Genomic DNA, 8,832 nt, shown 5'->3' on the forward strand with positions numbered 1-8,832 from the left:
ATAAGAACAAGGTCTAGGCATGGCCGTGAGGCCAGCCCCATGATCTAAGATAGCATAAGACTACTCGAAGATAGCTACCAAGATGAAAATACAATAGTAAAAGGTCCTATTTATAGAGAACTAGTAGCTTAGGGTTTACAGAAATGAGTAAATGACGTATAAGTCTACTTCCGGGCCCACTTGGTGTGTGCTTGGGCTGAGCATTGAAGCATTTTCGTGTAGAGACATTTCTTGGAGTTAAACACCAGCTTTTGTGCCAGTTTGGGCGTTTAACTCCCATTTTTGTGCCAGTTCCGGCGTTTAACGCCGGGCAGTCTTGAGCTGATTTGGAACGCCGGTTTGGGCCATCAAATCTCGGGCAAAGTATGGATTATTATATTGCTGGAAAGCCCAAGATGTCTACTTTCCGACGCAATTGAGAGCGCGCCAATTGGACTTCTGTAGCTCTAGAAAATTTACTTCGAGTGCAGGGAGGTCAGAATCCAACAGCATCTGCAGTCTTTTTTAGCCTTTGAATCAGATTTTTGCTCAGGTCCCTCAATTTCAGCCAAAAAATATCTAAAATCACAGTAAAATACACAAACTCATAGTAAAGTCCAGAAAAGTGAATTTTAAATAAAAACTATTAAAAATATAATAAAAACTAACTAAACATACTAAAAACATACTAAAAACAATGCCAAAAAGCGTATAAATTATCCGCTCATCACGTACACAAAACCTGAGTTACGAAATTGAATGTTTTTTGTGTGTGTTCTATCCGTACGTGCTAAAAAGGGACTACACACGAGGCATGCATATGCACGACTGTCCTACTTTTTGGAAAATGTCAATTTTAACTATTTTTGTCTATTCACTCTAATTTTTCACCTCTGTAACTCCTATTTAAAATTTTCTAACCAGTTTTAGGCTCTAGAATAAGTGAGAGCATATTGAAGGCATTGATTTAAGATATTCCCAAATAAATGTGTTAAATTGGATGACTTGGTTGTGAGGATGGTGGTTTGTGTAATATCCTATCACCCTAAATCTTACCTCTAGCCATAAAGCAAAGGATAACAAAGCGTCACGACAGTTCTAAAGCTCACACAATAATATATATGGAAGGAAGTAATAATACTAGAAGTCCGATGAAGGAATAAAACTCAAGGACTTAGAAAACAGAGATACAAAAGTGCAAAACGTTCACAAGAGAAAACTAAACGTGTAAAGGTAAGAAAAGGATCATAACCTGCGGAGTTTAGACTGGGTAGCTCAAACAGAATATAAAACAGCAACATTCTGTCTCTCAAAGTAAGCCTCTAAGGCAACAAGTATACTATACAAAAGTAAGAGAGATACTACATCAAAATAACCAAAATACAAAGATAAAAGAGATCCTCCGTTCTGTCACTATCCCGCAAACTCACCAAGGTGAGTTGCGACCTGCATCTAAAAAACAACAACTACATATGATATGAGAACTAGAGGAGTATGGTAACATTGCCCAATAGATAAGTTATAAGATTTCGGGGTACCAAAGACAATCCTAGAATTTCACACCGATATAAAGATATTCAACTTATAATAAAACTTAAACCATAGAAAGGTTATCTATCTTAAAGGATTTCTAAGTCTAATAGAAATACCGCTGTTCCACAGCCTTCACCAACCTATCCTCCATGTGATCCTATCGCCACTACCTACCCAGCCTCCTCAATCCCAGTAGAAAACACAAGTAATGCAAGTAAGTAAAATACAGGTAATATACATATACAGCGTGTAATTCAAGAAGTAAGAAAGCATGTTATACATTTAGGCACTAAATGCAAGTACACAAAGCAAATAAACACATAGAAGATGCACATGATGAATGCCTGTCCTATTGGTCGTAATATCACTTGTCGGTTCAATTGTCAACCCGACACATCCCCTTGGGATGTCGCCTTTCGATCACGAAGAATTGGTACCACAGGGATATAGTGTCCAGTCCACTCTTGCGACTCAAAAGGATGCGAGCGGAATATTCTACCTCAGACCTCACATCTCAACGTAAGCAAGATTAACCACTGTCATTACTCTGGCGCCGAAACCTCGAAAAATGGAACTAACCACCGTCCTTACTAGGCGCATAGCGACTCATTAATCTCAGTATATAAATAGTATATAATAAATCTCAGTGATTAGTGCTCATATAGCACAAGTCCATTAATACTTATCCCATTAATCTTATCAACCCCAGTCATTCATTTCAAAGTTCCAAACTCATCATCAGTTCTCAATATATTATCATTTTAACTCTGCCAATTCACTCAAGTCATTCCATCCAGAGAACTTTCCAAGCCTAAGTCTTTGTCTTCTAAAATCATTAACAAAAAAATATCTAAATTAAGTTACCTAACCGATCCTCACTAGTCTTAAAGCCTAATCACAAGTTAAGAGTCTTAAATAGAGATTAGAGAAGTTTAGAAAACTAGAAGAACCCTTAAAATATCAAAAAAAAGTTTTTAGCATAAGGGAGTTATGCGTATGCATGCTCCCTCTCGCTTACGCATGAGTGTCAAATTGCCCAAGTCGCGTACGCAAGCTATGTCCGCAGACGCGAACACTTGAAACAGCAAGGGGTTTTCGCGTCGCGTGTTACAAGTCGCGTACGCATGCTTGTAAAATGACATTCTCATGTACGCATGCCAATGTCGTGTACGCGAGAGTGCTTGGCAGCAGCCAATTCCCATGTCGCATGCACTGTCCGCGTACGCATGTCTTGAAAACCTTAGAAAATTTTTAAAACCTGCAGAATTCAGATTTTTGTATCAAATTTCAAACGCGCATAACTTTTTTGTTTTAAAATATTTTCCATCCATTTTTCGAACGTCTTAAAGTTCTTGGACCCAAATTTCATTTAATATAAGTTTCATCAAAATTGAGGGTCCGGAGCATGAGTTATGTCTCGTCAAAGTTCATTAAAAATAAGGTTTTATCAAAACTTGCAAAGTTCTCTAGCTAACCAAACCAAATCCATACACAATCAATTCCAATCCTACACTTTCTTACACATTACCAATTACAATTATATCATTGTTCAACCCCACAACACTTAACCATGTAGTTCCAAATTCAACAACTACCTCTACAATTTCCACTCATACACCATCACTCTCAACAATTACCAATCCAAACCATCACGAGTCATTATTCATCAATTTTGTCATTGTCAAAACCCTTAATCCGCATCATTTATCAACAACAATCAATTTTCAGCATTAATTATCAACAACATCATTTTTCATCATCAATCATCAACAATCATTAACAACCAATATCAACTCAATCCTATCTTAAGGTCTACTAGCCTAAATTTTACAAAATATTATATATTAACTAAAAAAATTGAAACTATACCTTGGCCAATTCTCAATACACACCAAATACCAAAATTGACTTTTAAGCAAGCTTCCAAGACTAAACAAGTCTCCAAACTCAATCCCAATGCTCCAAGGAGCCAAATCAACTCCAAAAATCATCAAATTCAAGCTATACACATTCAATTTACCATAATTAATATCTAGGGCTCACAAATATACCAAACCACAAGGGTTTTGAAGTAATTTACCTTATCTGACGGTATTCGGGACAAAATTCAACAATAATCTAATGCTAGATTACCCATAAACAACCAAAATCACAAAATTTATTCAATAACTATATCCAAAATTTTGAAACTGTTAGGGTAGAGAACTAGGCAAGCAAGTGTGAGTTCTTTACCACTTTGTTTTACTAGAAATAACAGACTCGGCGAGAGATACGCGTTGCCACAAATGACACGTAAATCGGAGCACCGTAACTCAAGTTATAAGCAAATAAAGAAGGAGATGAATAGTGTAATCCCTCTTCTCTTCTCCCTTTACTCCCGATTCCCAGCTGCTATGTTTGGTTTGTTATGAGACTGAATGATCTTCATTTACACTCTTATATATGTTGGGCTTGGGCCCAACTTGGATCCAGTCAAACCTTTAGAATTAGCACACAATTTTTAACTTTAATTTTTTTTAAGTTTTTCTACAGTTTTATTTTCTCTTTCGCAGTATCGGACAGACTTAAGACAGTACTACTGGCTAATTTACCAGTACGCATTTTATGCAATTTTTCGCAGAAAATTATATTTTCCCACTCGAAAAAATCTACTGAATTCAAATCTCACCTTTAAATTTTCTAATTAATATTTATAAATTTTCGAACCTATTTCAGACAATTAAATTATTATTTTATTTCAATTAAATGGTTAATAACTTTTGGTTCTTATAGTTCGTCTCGCTCCCTGTGAGGACGGTGGTGTTATCCCGCTCACGAGATGAAAGAATTGGTAAAATGAATGAGAATGTAGTTAGTTAACCTAATGATTTCAAAAACTGATTAAAAGACATTGATAATACATATTGCGATCTAATTCATTGTACTAGCAAGGACGGTGGTAAATTCTGCTTGCACACTGAGCTAAGTCAAGTCAGGACAAGGACGGTGCTCATTACTGCTTGTTCGTGGTTCTCTCTGGTTGCATGGTGACAGGGCACATATCATGGCCTAAGTGTTTGAACTGGATGTCACTACTTGATATGTCTGCATATATGATATACCAATGTATTTCAATGGAAAACCTTTTTGTCTCTAACATCGTACCAAACACATCATATGAAATATATTTGTGCCTGCTAATAAGATTCTATATCAATGAGATCACGAAAAATCCATTTGAAACTTCAAAGAGTTGTATTTGTTATATAATTATGTACGTATGATATCCATATAAAAAAGATGGTAAGTTCTATCCAACCTCCTCTAAATCAATATATAAATTACCTCTTGTGACATGGCACATTTTAATTGGATGTTTAGTTTTAGTTTGAGTTAATTTAACCCAATAAAATTAATATCTTAACTAAAGTAGGACAATTTTGTAATTAAATATTTTTATAAAAGGGACGAATATATAATTTATGTAAACATTAAAAAGTAAAGTCATATTTTTTATTTTTTATTATTGTTCAGAAACTCAATTCACCTCAGTCCCATTTCTCTCTGAAATTGTTTCAAAAAATCAACTCAAGTTCTACCCACCCATTGACCCAGTCTCGTCGCCCACAGCCCGCAGCCACGCCAACCACCGCAGCCACCTCAACCCCGTAGCCCCGTCACATGTACAGGCATCGTGTGTGGAAGCTTGGCGCCGTCGCAGGAGCTTGAAGTCGTCTCCTCTATTCGAGAGCGCTCTCTCTATGTTCACCGTGCCTCCGTCACCGTCACCGTAATCGTCACTATCAAGAACTTCTTCGTGCTTCCCTTGCTGCCTGACATCTCTGTTCGTTCTGTCTTCATCCATTAGCTGGAACCTTCATTCACCACTGACATCTCTGTTCATTCTGTTCACGCTTCAGGTAGGTCTTCTCTTTTTCTCCATTGTGTATTATTCATTTATTTGTGTATTCTAGCCTAAGTTTTATGCTGTTAATTCTTGTGATTACTGATTCTGAAATTTTTAAGTTGTTCATGATTTTTGGTTCTGAATATCTTATCTTCTGTGACTAGGAAATAGGAATCATTTATTTTGGTTAATTACTTAATTTTGTTCATGATTTTTGTTAGCTAGATTTTAAATTTTGTTTGTTGTGACTTAGAATCATTTTGTAGTATTTATTTGTGCATTTTAGCCTGAGTTTTATGCTGTTCATTCTTTACTTATGTCCTTTAATTTTGTTCTAAACTGAGTTAATTGGAATTGAAGTAAGTGATTTGAATAAGGGTAGCTTTAATTTTGACCAGAAACACCTTGGATATTGTTGTGTTATTTTTTCGAACTTTTCATCTTGTTATAGTTGTTGATGTTGCGTTGTTTTTGGTGTTTTATTTTATTTTTTAAATTTATCTTCTTGCAATTAATTAGTGATAGAAAGAGTACGCGTGGTGTACCAAATATTTAAAGATGATTATATGGGATTATAAAGAGCATTTGTCAGGGAGTGGCTGAATAGAAAAAAGAAAAGTAGGTAAGCAACAGTTGCTTTGTTGAATTGGACCCTACACAAGTAGATAGAATTTGACTTCGAAATAGTAAAATTAATATAATCCACTTATAGAATTGGTACTGGTTATTGATGGCTCTTTTACAACTAAGATTCTTAGAACTAAATTGACTACTTTATTACTCATCTTTATGTATTTGCATAATCTACTTTAACAAACTTGATGGATACTACTTAGCAATTGGAGAAAAATAACACTCTGAAAATATATTGCAAGCAGAAGCATGTTTCAAGTAAGAATAAGAATATCTGTTTAGGTCTTTAAGATACAAAGAAGCTAGTCAACCAAATGGGAAACATAAAAGTAAATAGAATCCGATGGATTGTATTAAAATCTTTTAGTTCTTTAAGAATAATTTTTTAGTTCGTTTAGTTCTACCCTCAATATATTTGGCATGCTTTGGGTCTTTTGGGGTTAAATTCCTGCCTACACTATCGGTATTTTGTTTTCTAATTTTAGATTTTTGTGAATAAAACAATGAACACCAGATTTTTATTAATCATTAAATCTTAAAAAAGAAAAGACAAGGAAAAAAACAACCAAAAGATAAATTAAAAATATAAAAATTTCAAAATAAAATAGGACTTTATTTATCTTACCAATTAGATACTTGCTTTGTGTCTTCATTTCCTCGTATACAAGTATAGACACCTTTAAAACATAATGTAAATTGGTGGATTAATTTCTCTACACTTATGGGAATTATTATATATTTTTATTAGTATTTTAAATTCAAAGAAAAGGATATAATCATGTAGATAAGTGAAAGTATCACTTGTTTACTCAAATTATTACTCTAATCTGATGCAGGGATATATAAGATTGAAAAAAAAACTTGCATGGATGTGGATTATGCCGTTTATTTGCATATGGCTATGTATACTAAAAGTATAAATATGTAATGATTTTGTTTAATAAAACTCCATTATGTATATATGTATAAATAATTTGGATCTGGATATGGACGAGCCTGATTGAAAATATGAGATTATAAAAATGTGTTAGGTATGTTATATAAAGGTATAGAGACTCAACCCCAAAGGTGACCCTTTTTTCTTTTTGAATGAAAATTTAACTTTTCATTTAGAAAAAATTAGTGTGGCTTTTCCACATAATAGATAATATTCAAGATGGTATTTATTTATTTGTCATGCTAGATCATTTTATGTTTAATTTGTTTATAACTATTAGTAATTTTTGGTTCCTTATCTCTGTTCATTTAGTTTTTTTATCATTGATCACTTGAGTAGTTAAAGTGGATTTGTTTTTCTCTTTATATCAGATTTACAATTTATTTTTTTTTTTAATAGTTTCTATTGTATTAATAAGCTACTAGACCAACTTGATTAAATTTAGTTACTAAAATAACAAGTATTTTTTACCACAAGAATTTTTCTCTATTTTGTCAATTCATATATTATTTATATCTGATGATATTATGTCTCTTGTATGGAAAAATATTTAGCATGTCGTTCAAAATTGATACCTCTGGAAAACTTTGCTTTATAAGACTAATGACTAGGCTCATTAGTTATGGAAATTTGCTTATCTATTTAGAGAAAAGATCTCAACAAATACAGGACTTGAATTGATAGTTTCAATATTTTGCCTTGAAGAAAGCAATTGAAAGTATACAAAGTGGAGGGTGCATTCAGTTATCAATTGAAGGTATATGATTGTGTAGGTAGAATGGTGGATTGTCCAATGTCATTCTAAATCCAATTTTAATGTGGAACAGTAGAGAATTGGGGTGGATGTCTAGATCATTTCCTCTATTCAAAAATTTCATCAAATTTGGGTTTTGCCATCTTTATACACCCAAATAGAACTTTTGAAAAATGAATGTAATGGTGGCATTTTGTCCTTATTGAATATAAGTTGGTTTGGTAAATGACAAAGTGATTTCTACTAGATTGAAGAAATCATTATCAGATTGAAGCAATTAGGTTTTTGTTATATCTTTTTCTTTGCTTTATGTTTTTTAATTTTGTTCTGCACTGAGTTAATTGGAATTAAAATAAGTAATTAGAACAAGAGTATCTTTAATTTTGATCAGAAATACCTTGGATGTTGTTGTCTTATTTTTCTGAACCTTTCATCTTGTTATAGTTGTTGATGTTGTGTTATTATTGGTGTTGTGTTTTATTTTTTTAATTTATCTTCTTGTAATGCCCGTGTTTGCTGGTATTCTTCTGTTATAAATAATGCCCCTTTCACTTTCACTTTCATACGAAAGAGGATGCTTACTGCTTTAACTTTGGTGTATAATCTCCTAAAAGTATTTACTTAATCTGAATTATTTCTATTTTATTTAATTGTGCTGCTTACTTTCTAAACTAATTTTCACTTTGCTCGTTTCCTTCGAAAGAAGTGAAATAGAAGTCATGAAGTAGAGAACGCCTTAAAAAATTGTATGAGATTAATTATGTATATCTATTGACTGATTATGAAGCAAATTAAAATGGGTAGTAGCCAGCCAGAAATAAAAAGAAGCTGAATGCTTTTCCTTGTGCATGCCCTCAAGATTCCTGAATATTAGATTAAAATATATCCAACTCAGTGTTGTCTTCCTTTATACGCCTCATTTGAATCAATTTCTAATATTTATTATCTATATTGTTTCTATAAACATAACGTGCGTGACATAGTTCTAGCCAGCTGCCACTAAAACTATCACATGTTTTTATTGTTACATACATTTTCTTCATTTTATCTTTGGTGAGAATGTCATTTCTACTTTCTACAAACCATGACAAATGAAATTCTAAATCATTG

The sequence above is a fragment of the Arachis duranensis genome, chromosome 5 (assembly GCF_000817695.3).
Source record: "Arachis duranensis cultivar V14167 chromosome 5, aradu.V14167.gnm2.J7QH, whole genome shotgun sequence".
Lineage (NCBI taxonomy): Eukaryota > Viridiplantae > Streptophyta > Magnoliopsida > Fabales > Fabaceae > Arachis > Arachis duranensis.